Source organism: Dendrobates tinctorius, unplaced genomic scaffold, assembly GCF_039654945.1.
Source record: "Dendrobates tinctorius isolate UK_male_01 unplaced genomic scaffold, ASM3965494v1 ptg000060l, whole genome shotgun sequence".
NCBI lineage: Eukaryota > Metazoa > Chordata > Amphibia > Anura > Dendrobatidae > Dendrobates > Dendrobates tinctorius.
The window spans coordinates 26,515,251-26,528,747 of NW_027361728.1; positions in this window are offsets into that span (position 1 = coordinate 26,515,251).

Genomic DNA, 13,497 nt, shown 5'->3' on the forward strand with positions numbered 1-13,497 from the left:
ACACCTTCCGGAACTTCATGGCATTGGCAGTCCCACAATACACCGTGCCCAGCCGCTTTTATTTCAGCAGGCAAGCCATCCCTGCCCTGTAAAAGCATGTGGAGGGAAAAATTAAACATGCGCTACTAAACGCCGTCAGTAGCAAGGTCCACCTGACCACCGATGCGTGGACCAGTACCCATGGACAGGGACGATACCTTTCCCTCAATGCCCATTGGGTCAATGTTGTGCAGCCGGGTACAGATCTGGAGAGTGGCGCTGTACGTGTTCTGCCAACTCCAAGGATTGCAGGAATCCAGTCTGTACACATTGACTCCTCCTCATACTCCAGTTCCTCAGAATCAGTGCTGCAGGAGCCTGTTACAACCGATATGAGCACAGCCATGGCCAAACGTCAACAGGCCATACTGAAATTAATTTCTTTGGGGAATCGAAGCCACACAGTGCAGGAGCTCTGGAATGCCATCAAGCAGGAGAGCGATGTGTGGTTTCTGCCAGCGAATCTCCAGCCAGGCTTCGTAGTGTGTGACAATGGCCGAAATCTGATGGCAGCTCTGGGCCTAGGCAACCTCACTCACATACCATGTCTGGCACATGTGCTCAACTTGGTCGTGCAGAGCTCTCTGAGGGACTATCCGGATCTTGATGCACTGCTGCACAAGGTCCGCATAGAGTGCGCTCACTTGCAGTATTCCAGCACGGCAAGATCGCGCATTGCAGCTCTGCAGCGCCGATTACGCCTTCCGGAACATCGCATCATATGTGACCTACCCACCAGGTGGAATTCAACATTACATATGTTGGAGCGGTTGTGTGAGCAGCAGGCAGCAGTAATGGAGTACCAGCTGCATCAGGCGCAAACAAGTCGCACTGTGCGCTGGTCACACTTCAGCCCCACTGAGTGGGCCTCTATGAAGGACATCTGCCTCGTTTTGCGTGCCTTCGATGATTCCACGCAGATGGCAAGTGCAGATGATGCACTAGTCAGCATGACTGTCCCCCTTATCTGCCTGCTTCAGAAAACACTGCAAGCACTAAGGGAGGAGGATTTGGAAGAGGTGGAGGATGAGGAGTCACAAATGCCATCTGCTTCTGGACAGTCTGCGCTACGTGGTTCCCCACAAAGGCCTAGGCAGGGGACACTTTGTGAGGAGGATGAGGAGGAGTCAATGGAGGAGGAAGACATCTCTCCAGAGGAGGGAGGTACACAATGCTCTAGTCAGTATGTAGAGTGAGGGTAGGGTGATGCAGAGCAGGCAGAGATGACGCCTCAAGCAGGGGACAGCGTTTCTTGGGCAGTTGGGAGTCTGCAGCACATGGTTGATTTCATGCTGCAGTGCCTGAGAAACGACCGCCGCATCGCCCAAATTCTCAACACGGCTGATTATTGGGTGTACACCCTCCTAGATCCTCGCTACCGGGACAACTTACAAAGCCTCATAACACCGTTGAACCGGGAGCGTAAAATGCGGGAGTACCAAGACACACTGGTGCAGTCCGTCATGTTCTCCATTCCACCCGAAATCAGTGCTGCTAGTGCTTTACAAAGCAGCTCTGTGCGTCGAGGTAGTGGAGGAAGCTCTGCACAAAGAGGGAGCAGAGGCAATGCCTCAGCACAAGGCAAGACCAGTATGCCCCAAATGTGGCAAAGTTTTGTGTGCCCGTCACAAATGTCTACATCATCACAGACGGCTCCAATCAGCAGGAGGCAACGTTTCCGTCAGATGGTGACAGACTACATGTCTTGCCCTGTCAGTGTACTCCCAGACGGCTCTTCCCCCTTCAAGTTTTGGGTCTCTAAGCTGGATACATGGCCAGAGCTTAGCCAGTATGCATTGGAGGTGCTGGCTTGCCTTGCTGCCAGTGTATTATCGGAATGCTTCTTTAGTGCAGCAGGTGGTGTACTAACAGACCGTCGCACACAACTATCCTCCGATAACGTTGACCAACTTACTTTTCTGAAAATGAACAAGGCCTGGATTTCACCAGAATTTGCCAGTCCTCTTCCAGAATAAATAATTGGTTTGCAACAGTATCCAGGTCTCCTGTTGTGTTCATGTTTCTACCACCTGAAATGTAATCCCTGGGCTTCAACACAGCCAGTTGTTGCTCAGAAGTGCCGTCTGCACAGAGAAGAACACTAGCTCCTGTGTTAGTGGGGTTCAGTAATGCCAGCTGCTCCCCTGCTGTGTGGACGGCAATATCTCCTGCTGCCTCCACATTCAAACTAGATCATATTTTCAACTAGCTCCAAGTAGAACTCAGCCTACTGCATGATTGATCCTGAGCTTCAACATAGCCAGTTGTCGCTCGGAAGTGCCATCTGCACAGAGAAAAACACTAGCTCCTGTGTCAGTGGGGTTCTGTAACGTCAGCTGCTCTCCTGCTGTGTGGACGGAAATGTCTTCTGCTGCCTCCACATTCACTCTAATACTGATTTTTAACCGTGCTCCACTTAGGCCTCTGGCTCCACTGTCTCTAGTATTTCCCCTGGCCTCCAACCCCGCCAGTTGCTGCTCAGAAGTGGCGTCTGCACAATCCACACTTGTTCCTGTGTTACTGGGGCTCAGTCACGTCAGTTGATCTCCTGACGTGTGTCCAGCAATGTCTCCTGCTCTGTCCACATTCCCATTACTAGTAGTGGGAATGTGGACAGAGCAGGAGATATTGCCGGACACATCAGGGGATCACCTGACGTGACTGAGCCCCAGTAACACAGGAACAAGTGTGGATTGTGCAGATGCCACTTCTGAGCAGCAACTGGCGGGTATGGAGGCCAGGGGAAATACTAGAGACAGTGGAGCCAGAGGCCTAAGTGGAGCACGGCTACAATCAGTAGTAGTGTACAACCTATATAAAACTTGTTGCAATTAGGCCTCAGCCTGCTCCATGATTGATCCTCGGCTTCAACATAGCCAGTTGTTGCTCAGAAGTGCCGTCCGCACAGAAAAAAACACTAGCGCCTGTGTTAGTTGGGTTCAGTAACGCCAGCTGCTCCCCTGCTGTGTGTACGGCAAAGTCTCCTGCTGCCTCCACTTTCAAACTACATCCGATTTTCAACTTGCTCCAAGTAGGTCTCAGTTTGCTCCATGATTGATCCTGGGCTCCAACATCTCCAGTTATTGCTCGGAAGTGCCGTCCGCACAGAAAAAAACACTAGCTCCTGTGTTAGTGGGGTTCAGTAACAACCAGCTGCTCCCCTGCTGTGTGTACGACAAAGTCTCCTGCTGCCTCTACATTCAAACTACCTCAGATTTTACACTTGCTCCAAGTAGGCCTCAGCCTACACCATGATTGATCTTGGGCTTCAACACAGCCAGTTGTTGCTCAGAAGTGCGGTCTGCACAGAAAAAAACACTAGCTCCTGTGTAAGTGGGGTTCAGTAATGCCAGCTGCTCCCCTGCTGTGCGTCCGGCAATGTTTACTGTTGCCTCCACATTCAGACTACCACTGATTTTTAACCGTGCTCCAATTAGGCCTCTGGCTCCACTGTCTCTAGTATTTACCCTGGCCTCCAACACCACCAGTTGCTGCTCAAAAGTGTGGTCTGCACAATCAACACTTGTTCCTGTGTTACTGGGGTTCAGTCACGTCAGTTGATCCCCTGATGTGTGTCTGGCAATGTCTCCTGCTCTGTCCACATTCCCACTACTAGTAGACTAAAAATCAGAGCAAAAAATATTATCTCAATTATAAGCAGTGTACGGGGGGTGAGTCCGTTCCTCCTCGTGGTGCCCCTGGAAAATGCCTGCAGGCCAAACTGAATGCGCACAAATCCTGTTGTAAATCTTTTGTGACAGGCAGGTGTAATCTTCAAAGTTTATAGATAACAACTGCAGGAATGCCTGTCACAAATAAGAATATGATGAAGAAGAAGAAGAATAGGAAGAAGATGAAGAAGTAGAATATGAAGAAGAATAATCGTTGAATAAGAAGAAATTGAATAATGTTCAAAAAAAAAATAATAGGAAGAAGGTGAAGAAGAAGATGAATAAGGTAAAAGAAGTTGATGAAAAAGATGCTGCTGCTGCTGAGAATCATGAAGGAGAAAGTGTGGGAGAAGTAAAAAAGAAGGTGAAGAGCATGGAAGTAGTGAAACATACATATCTGACAAAATCTAAAAAAGGTTAACATAGTCAATATCTTTGTAACTCTGAACGTCTTAAAAAATTTTCTTTATTCCTGCTATTCCATGTGATTGGGCAAAACCTCTATGCCTTTAATGTCTCCTCCACCTCCCCCAATACATTCTACATTATTCTTAGTTGTTTTTCTTCATGTAGAATTAACCTACAAGGAAAGAAAGGGTTTTTTAATTCCGATATTTCTGTCCCATTGACTTGAATGGGACTTGCGGTATCGGAATCGGCGATACCCGATACTTTTTGGATATCGGCCAATCCAATCCGATCTGATATTTCTCAATATCGGATGGTATCGCTCAACACTAGTCTTGCAATATGACTTAGGATAAAAGCCAAATCAGAATTTCAATTTGCAGACACGATTTTTCGAGCTATTGGCTCTCGTCAGTGCAAAGTAAGAGAACTGATTTGGTAGGTGAGAGGCTCTGGACTGAGGTCTAAGGTGTAAGATTTCTCCTTGTGGAGAGTGACATGCCAGCTCTGGCTTGTCAAGGTAAGGAGGGTTATTTGCTGTGCAATGCTCCATGTTTTTATGAATTTTAGCACAAAAAGTTGCATATTTTGCAAAATTTGCAAAAAAATCCACCATAAAAACTGGCAGGCATAAAATCTGTGCGGGGAAACTGAAGTAGAAATGCGCTAAATATTTCAACTTTGAAAAAAAATTCTCATTTCAAGAATTAGTCTAAAGCATGTGGAAAAATCACATTGATGTATAAATCTGAAAACTAACTAAGCAATAAAAGATAGCATGATAATAGGCGTAACACATTTAATTGACTAATTGAGAGGCAAACATGCCAAAAACTGGCAGAAATTAATTGATGAATTGGGCCCTTAAAGTCTATCACTCATGCACCACCTTCACGTTTCACTCTCTCTCAATTAGAGTCCTTGGAAGGACCCTTAATGTCACCTAAAGCCTCCTTCCTCCTTCCTTAGTCGATTGAAAACTCTTGCAGGCAAGTTCCTGTTTACCCAGCCTGTCTCACATTTTGTTATGGATATTGTTCCGTTTTTTATCTTTTGAGAATGATCTACTCCACATCACCATTTTCTCTGCCCATCTCAGAGATCATACACATACCACTGTGAATGCCATGCATGCAGATGCACAGCAGCCAGCTGTTATTCACTGCCTTGAAGGGCATGGAAGGCGGAAAGTTGAAGAGAGGTATGACTTTCATCATAAATATCTTTATACCCATCAAGTCTATATATAGACTCATCAAGTCTGATGTACTCTCCTATGGCTCCTATTAGTTGAAGGCTACATTAGTTTTGGTGCTATTTTCAGACTAAGAATAAGAAGCATCACATCTAACTCACGTCAACCAAGACATTACATTTCTCTTGGGAATTTCTCCTAGGACGATACATTTATCCATTTCAGAATGTGGATTTTTTCCTGGAATTATGTTTTAATTTAATGAAATAAAGTTTTGACTTTTATTTGAAGTGCTGGACCAACCCCCTTTTTCTCTTTATTGACTGCCTTTCCTTGGATTTGGGATCCTGTGCACTCGTGGATAGGTGAGCTGATCATATCAATTTTTTTTTTGTGCTGTTTTGGCTGACCTTTTGTCATACTATGTTGCCCTTCAAATCTGATGACAGAATGTTATTTCTTGTACAACATTTCTGTCTAAAAACTAGTGATGGTTAGAAGTGTAGAAAACATCCAAATCAACCAATGAGATCACAACCTGTGTAACCTGCACTGGGAAAAGAGAAACTGGTATCTGGTTAGTTTTCAATATTTGCCATTGCTCGACCATTTTCTGGTCTCTATAATTAAGGCTTGCCATATTTGCTGACCTGAAGCATACTTTTGAAACCAATTTTAGGTCTAATGCATTTTTTTCCTTTGTGTTAATTAGCCTCATAAGTTTAAATCTGATAATGATCTGAGGTTCTGTTTCAGCATAAGAATAATTAGCTAACAAGCTTGTTCTTACAGTGTTCTCATTTGTGAATCGGGTTTATAGTGAATGCTGAGCTTATAGCCTCTCATGTGATTTTCAAACAATTACCCTTGGGATTCTTGAATTGCATTTTCTCACCATGTTGCAAAATACATTAGCAACCAGCTTGATTGACCTGTTCTCCATCTTTCACATTTCACATTATCATTACTGTCCCATCTATAACCACTTGTCAAAAACAAATTTAAATTAGAATTCTTGGTAGGTGACCTGTGAGTTAAAGACATCTTTGCAAATGTGTTTGATGTAAATGGACGGATGCTTTCACCATGACATTTATTTTGGTTGGTTGGATTGTTTTTATATTTGCCATTTCCCAAGATAAATAAAACAAAGTAATTCTTGAGGTTTTCTGTGTGTTTACTTCTCAAGGTCATTTAGGAAGTTTAACTTATAACATGCAGTAAGACTAGCAACAAGACTGCTTCAATGGCTATCCTGCCAGCGCAATTAATTTAATGGTGAACGATTCGTGGTTTTTCAGAAATGTAACTATAGAAAAAGTGCCAGACGGATTCTATTTACCACCATACAGTTTCTGTGCATGTCTCTTAGTTTTAAGGGACTGCATTATCAGCAAGTCTGAAAAAAAGTCAGGGAATTAGTATTTTCTACTTAGTGTATCTGTGTAGCTATTGACAGAAGCATATCTATGTAGGTAGTTTATTCCAAGACATTTGTATAGTTCTTACTCTTCTTATTAAAATAAAGATACTTTTAGTATGCTGATATTACTCCTTTCTCAATTTTTAGGTCCTTTATTGATGAAATAAATAGCAAAAAATAAAGAAACTATAAGAATTTGAGATCAAAATATTTGTTGCGGCCACGACAAAAAAAACAGAAGATATCAATTACCCTACCTGTTGAACACTGTAAAAACAAAAAACAAAGGCAGAATTGCTCTTTTTGCCACATTACTTCAAAACAATCAAATAAAAAGCCTGCATAACTATTTGTCACCTTACCTCACAAAAAATGTAGTAAAAAGCAATAAAAAGTCTGAGGAGCAAACCAGAATTAGCGATGTACAAGCAGAGAATTATACACAAGAGCCGGGAACCTGAGAACTAGCAACAGGAAACACTTGTTGCTCAGGCACCCTAAGGGCAGAGGTGCCTGAGAGTACAAGATACTCAGCCATTGGTTGAGACCTATTTTTGAAAATGGCGGCTGTCTCTTTAAGAGACCGGGAGTGCACGCGCTCGCAACCTTAGTGGCATGCCAGGAGACCTGCGGGTTGTGCACAGCGTCCAGGAAGCAGCAGCAGGAGCAGGCAGCATGGGACATGGAACGGAAGCCCTAGGAGACTGGCGGCCTCAAAGGCACAGGTGCGAACCAGGGGGCGGATACAAATAATACTAAAAATTTTTTAATTAATTTAATTTTTCATTTTTACAATTCAATGTTAAAGGAATTTATGAAACACTTGTGGAGTAAAAGTGCTCCTAGAAAAATTCTTTGAGGGAAATAGTTTCGAAAATGGGGGCAAATGCCATTTTGGCATCTAAGCATCTTTGTAAATCATGGCAGCGGAAAACTATATCTGTAAAATCTATGATCTAAAAGTCAAATGGCTCATTTTCACCTTTATGTTCTACTGCTTGCCCAACCAATGATATACAACCCCATAAAGAGTATTTCTGTACTCAGGAGAAATTGGGTAACAAGTTTTGGTGTGTTTCCTCCTATGTTAATTTGACACCCAAGAGTCCGGTTGTCACAGTGACATTGCCTCCCTCTATGAGATGAAGTCATGCTTGGAGGCAGAAAAGGGACCCCCATGCCAGGTAACTTAGATTAAATCACAATTCCTGCTGCAGTTCAGAAAAGGGAGTTGCCTTATAAATTCTGGCCAGCAGAGGGGTTTGGTGAGTCAGCTAGAAGTGAGCTGAGGGAGTTGTCATGGAAACTAGAGCAGCTGTGAGGGAAGGACAAGACAGTTAAACGTGAGGTAAAAAGATCTTTCTGGAAGATCCTGTCAGTTAGAGACGGAGAGCTGATCTGACAGGAGGGGAAGGATGATAGCAGAGAGAAGGGGCTTTGGGGAAGCTAAAACTGCATATAGCAGACCCCAGAGTGAAGCGCTAATAGAGAGAAAAGGGAAACCAGAGTCCTTGGTGGTCAGGAGCTGTATGTCCTGACCGCTGAATCTGAAAGTACAGGGGATTGTAAATTCCTGTGCGACATTGAACACCTGAGGGTAGCGGATAAGGAGCCCGGGGCCAACGGTGAAAAGGACGGTAAACGTGGAATAGGCTCATGCTGACAGCCGTACAGGTTAGTGAAATCATCACGCAATTGAGGGTCGCAGCATAGTTATAAACAGCGGAGACCCACACACAAAGCACAGAAGGAAGGTCCTAAACCCCCACCTGGCAAGGGAATGCCTCCAGGCAAGCCGGACTCATTCCATCACCTGTATGTGGCACTCCGGATTGCAACCAATTACCAGTAAAAGGTAAAGAAACTGCACCTCTCTGTGTCCTTCTCTCATTTCTCTGCACCCCAACGTTCTCAGCCATCTTAACTATTAATCTAACATCTTTGCCCTGGGACTATTGCTCTACCTGTGGAGGGCTATTTTCACCTCAGCTGCGACACGCCAACAGCCTCAGGGGAACAACACCGCAGCGCTGGTCACCTCTGACCAGAATACCACAGGTGGCGTCACGTATTTAATAATCTATAAACTTTATCTTCATTTTTACCACATCTAACAACATCACAAACAACTTTTCCCCTTCCCCTATATAATTTAATGGACGCCGCAGGGCTATGGACCGGGTCGCCGCTGCCGTGACACCGTCCCCCATTGAAGTCGATGGGCCTGGTACCGAGTATCCTAAGGCCCTGCCTGCACAGCTCACATGCCTGGGCGCTCCAACAACGCTTGAGAAAATGAAAAATTTTAGCGCTAAAACAAGATTTTAAGGGAAAAAGATTTTTTTTTCATTTCACTTTGTATTAATTCTTGTGAAGCACCTTGAATAGGCCACAAAAATAGATTTCTAAAAATGCCTTTAAAATTTTAAAAATGACTGTGAAATTTTTAAGCCCTCTAAAAGCCTATAAAGGTAAATGAATGTTTAAAACGATGACCTTCAAAAATAGACATTTGGGACAAGTTAATTATTAACTATTTTGTATGGTAAATCTATGTGTTTTAAAGGCAGACACATTAAATTTTGCATATGTTTCCAAATTTATTTTGTAAATTTCAAGGGTTTTTTTAAATAAATTCAAAACATTTTGCCTAAATTTAGTATTAATATAATGTAATGTGTCATGAAACTGTCTCAGAAACACTTGGATACATAAAGGTATTACTAAGTTATTGTTAGGTAAAGTGACACATGCAAAATTTGAAAAAAAAAGTCAAATGGGCAATGTCATTAAGGGGTTAAAGTTTGCTTATTGTTCAGTATCACAATCTTCAGTTTTATAGCCTAATTAGCTATATGCGAATATTTGCATAAATCTGGTAACTAATTTTTCAGCATTGCACCTAAAGGGCATTTACAGAATCAGTGCATTTTCAGATTAATATATCAAAGGCACAGAAATGTCATAGTTGTCATGAAGTATAAAAAGTTGAAGTTTTTTAATCAGATATTGTACTGTCAAAGGAATAACAATGAAAGCAACATTAAATTAGCATTCCAGCAATTTTCTCTTACCTAGTGCAGAATAGACTATTGTTAAGTAATAATATCGATGCTGTTGTTTATTCCTTGTGCAAAATTGTATTATTTGATGAGCCATTTCTGAGCTGTCTGCCATCTTGATTTACTCTACACTGCAGACTACATTTCCCATGTTGCCAGAGTCTCATCACCTTGCTCTTGCTCCTATCTATCTGTTCTTGCCAGTAATAAATCAGTGTCATAGAGCTGCTGTCACTTGATGTATACAGCAGTCTGAATGTATACTATGTGATGCAGGTGCAGCCTGATTCACCTTCTTCATATCTGCTCTCTTAGAAATTATATCGGCAAATTTATAAAATTGGCTAAGATGAAAGCTGCTCTATGATTGGTTGCTATGGACAGCAAAGGCAGTTTTTTTACAGCTTCATAAATTGTTACTCATATTTTATGGGGGATATATAGAGGGAAAGGAAGGAGGAGTGGTAGTGGTGGGGGGAACTGAGTGCTGCCAAGAAGGATTTCAGAAGTGTTGATGTCATCCTTTCATTCACAGGAAGTCATAGACCGACACCTTGTTAACAAATAAAAACATGTACTGGACAGCACCTGTCCCAACTTGGCCAACTTTACCCTACTTCTTATAATGAAAGGAGTGTAGATATTTAACTAAGAGTAAACAGAAAGGATCATTTACTTAATTTGTCAAGCTCTAGTCCTTCAAACAGACTTAGAAGTTGAGCCTGCATTATTCAAGGCAGATGATTTTAATGGAGATGATGAATATAATTAGCAGATGACTGTGAGAGTAGAGAGGATGACATTCTGGCTCTCTGATAACTGCAGATGTTTTATATGCATTGTGTTTCATTTTTATCCCCCTTTGGGTTGCAGTTTCTGGTAGTAAAAGGTGACAGGGTTAACCGTACGGCCGGCCCATAATTGTTGAGGAGGATTGGGGAAACGTGGGTTAGTTGGGGATGGATTACTGTGCTTAAAGAATAGGAAGAGAAGAAAGGACACCCGCAGAAAATAGGTGATCATGACTGAGTTTATGTGGTGTGGCAAAGACAGTAGTAAGCAGATAGAAATAGATTAAGGCAATATCCATAGGTGGCAGCAGAATTCTGTTTAGCAGGTGTGTTGGGGGGAATGGACAGTCAGGAACTTTATTAGATTCCCTAATGGTGTCTAGGGAATGGACAAGTGTTGGCCAGGCCTTCGTCCAAAACAGATTTAGCAAGGCTGGGACATACTCAGTAAGGTGTTAGCCAGTGGCGCATCATTATGTGGTTGGTTTCCAAGAAGTGCAATGAAGGGTAGTGATTACTGAGAAAGGCGCAGCTTAAAGTGCTGCTGTACACAGAAAGGATGAAAGTTCCCTTCTCACTCTGCCATGTAGCCACTCTCACACTGAACATGTCCATCAAAAGTGTTTCACTGTATTATACCAAGGAAAATGTCAACTGCTTCTCCTGCTATTCAATGAGCACAAGACAAACTGTTAGTGATAAGGAATTTGTTTTTATGAACTGGTCTGGTTTCAACGTGTGGCAGACAAGGGCTGTGAGATGTCCATTACAGAAACATGGTCACAAACATCAATGCAAGACCTCGTTTTTCTGAAGCGGGCCAGGGCATGGAAGATGAGTACCTTGACTGTGGCTACTGCCGTTAGCCTCGTTATAACTCTAACCAGCCTCTAACCGTGACTTTTAGAAGACATTCTCTAACAATGAGTGGATATGAGTGTCATCCACTGCTGTTAACTCTATAAATGCCATTATCAATCTTCGACAGTAGCATTTATAGTGTGGGGCTCGGAAGGTACATCTTGCAAATGAACCAGTAGTTCGGTCATGGGGCCTCATTGATTTTCCATGAAAGTCTGTGTCATTATAGTAATCGTATGAAAACCATCTTGTAGTTGGCATTTATATAGAAGAACATGATTTTTACTATATTCTGGACCATTGTGATATTGCAGTATATAATTCAATAGACTTCGCATGTTCAAGTCCTCTAAGAGGACTAGCAAATAAAGTAAAAAGTAAAAAAGGTTTTTAAAAATATGAAAAAAATAAAGTTCAAAAGACCATCCTTTTCACCCATGAAAAAATAAATAAATAAATAAATATTTGATATCACCATGTTATACAAGTCTGGTCTATCATAATACAAAATAAATTAGCCCATTTGGTAAACATTGTAATAAGAAAAAAATTTAAAAACTAGAATTACAGTTTTTAAGTTGTTGGAAAACCACAAAAAATAATAAGATCAAGATTTCATATATACACTGAAATCATATTAATTAAAATGTTAGCTCAGGGCGCCAAAAAATAAGCTCTAAAAACAGCTACATAGACCAAAAAATTAAATGTTATTAATCTATAGCATGGTGAAAAAAAGAAAAAAAATTTCTATCGCCATAATTGTACTGACCTGGAGAATCATATTGGCAGGTCATTATTACTCCAGAAAGAAGGCAGTAAAAGCAAACCCAAAAAACAATAGCAGAACTGCATTTTTTTAAAATTTAACTGCACCTTGAATTTTTTTCCCATTTTCCAGTGCTTTGAATGGTAAAATGGTGTGATTCCAAACTACAACTTGTCCTGAATCATATAACTAAAAGCCTCAAATTGCATGGAAATTGTTTAGAACACTCAGAGTTCCCACTGGAGGCTATTGACCTGTTTTGAACTCTGTAATAAAAAACACAATTTTTAATGTCCAAGTGACATCAACCTATCTGGCCAAGGGAAAGTTGTTGGTAAGTAGTGGTAAAAAGCAGCCTGTTTAACCACACACTGCAGTTTCCAACTTTGTAGGTTGATTATATAATATATAGGACAAAAATATAACTTTTGGGTGCAGATGCGTGGTTAGCTCTTGCTTGTAAATGAGTACAAATGGAAGAAGTCGTGGCATTTTTACATGGTTGAGTGCCAAAATAATCCCTGTTCGAGTAAAAGGAGCTTAGAACTTTCCTAAGCGAATGCATTTTTTCAAAGACAATCAAAAATATAACTTTATTTTTAAAGACAAAACAGGTGTACTGTTCTGAGCATGAAAAAGTTATTGTTTTTTCAACTAGAAGTGAAAAATTTGTCCACAACTTGTTTGCTTCATTTTAGATACCTGGAACTGCAACTATAGCCAGGGATAATATATAAATTTCAAGGCTTACTGGGTGAATGTTTTTAACAGCGATGCATCACCACAAGTAGAGCAGGTTGTAAAGCCTAAACCTTCAAAAAAATTATCCCCTCTTTTAGGGAGACAAAACTGGAGTACTGTTTATAAAGTGAAGAAGCTATGGCTTGTTGTCATAAAGCCTTTTAAAAAAAATAGCTCTATCATGACATGACAAACTAGGCCAATTCTTGCTATTCTTGGAAATTTGACTTTGCAATGGACAAGGAGGAGGAAGCATATTTGGAGCATGACACGCAGTATAGGAGGATAACAATGTTGATGGCTGTGATGACGACATAGACCAGGTAATACTTAAGGGAGCACACCTTGCCTGACAGAAAAGTAAGCATGGCAACAAGAAGGAAAAGGACAACTACAGTTTGGTGTGATTGCTGCTCAGCTTGACAGCTTGATTTTTCCATATAAGATGATGTCACTTCATGTGTTCATGGAGAGTTGCAGCTCCTAGTCTATATGACTTGGGACATCCACAGATTACATTATTTTCCTTTTGCTGAG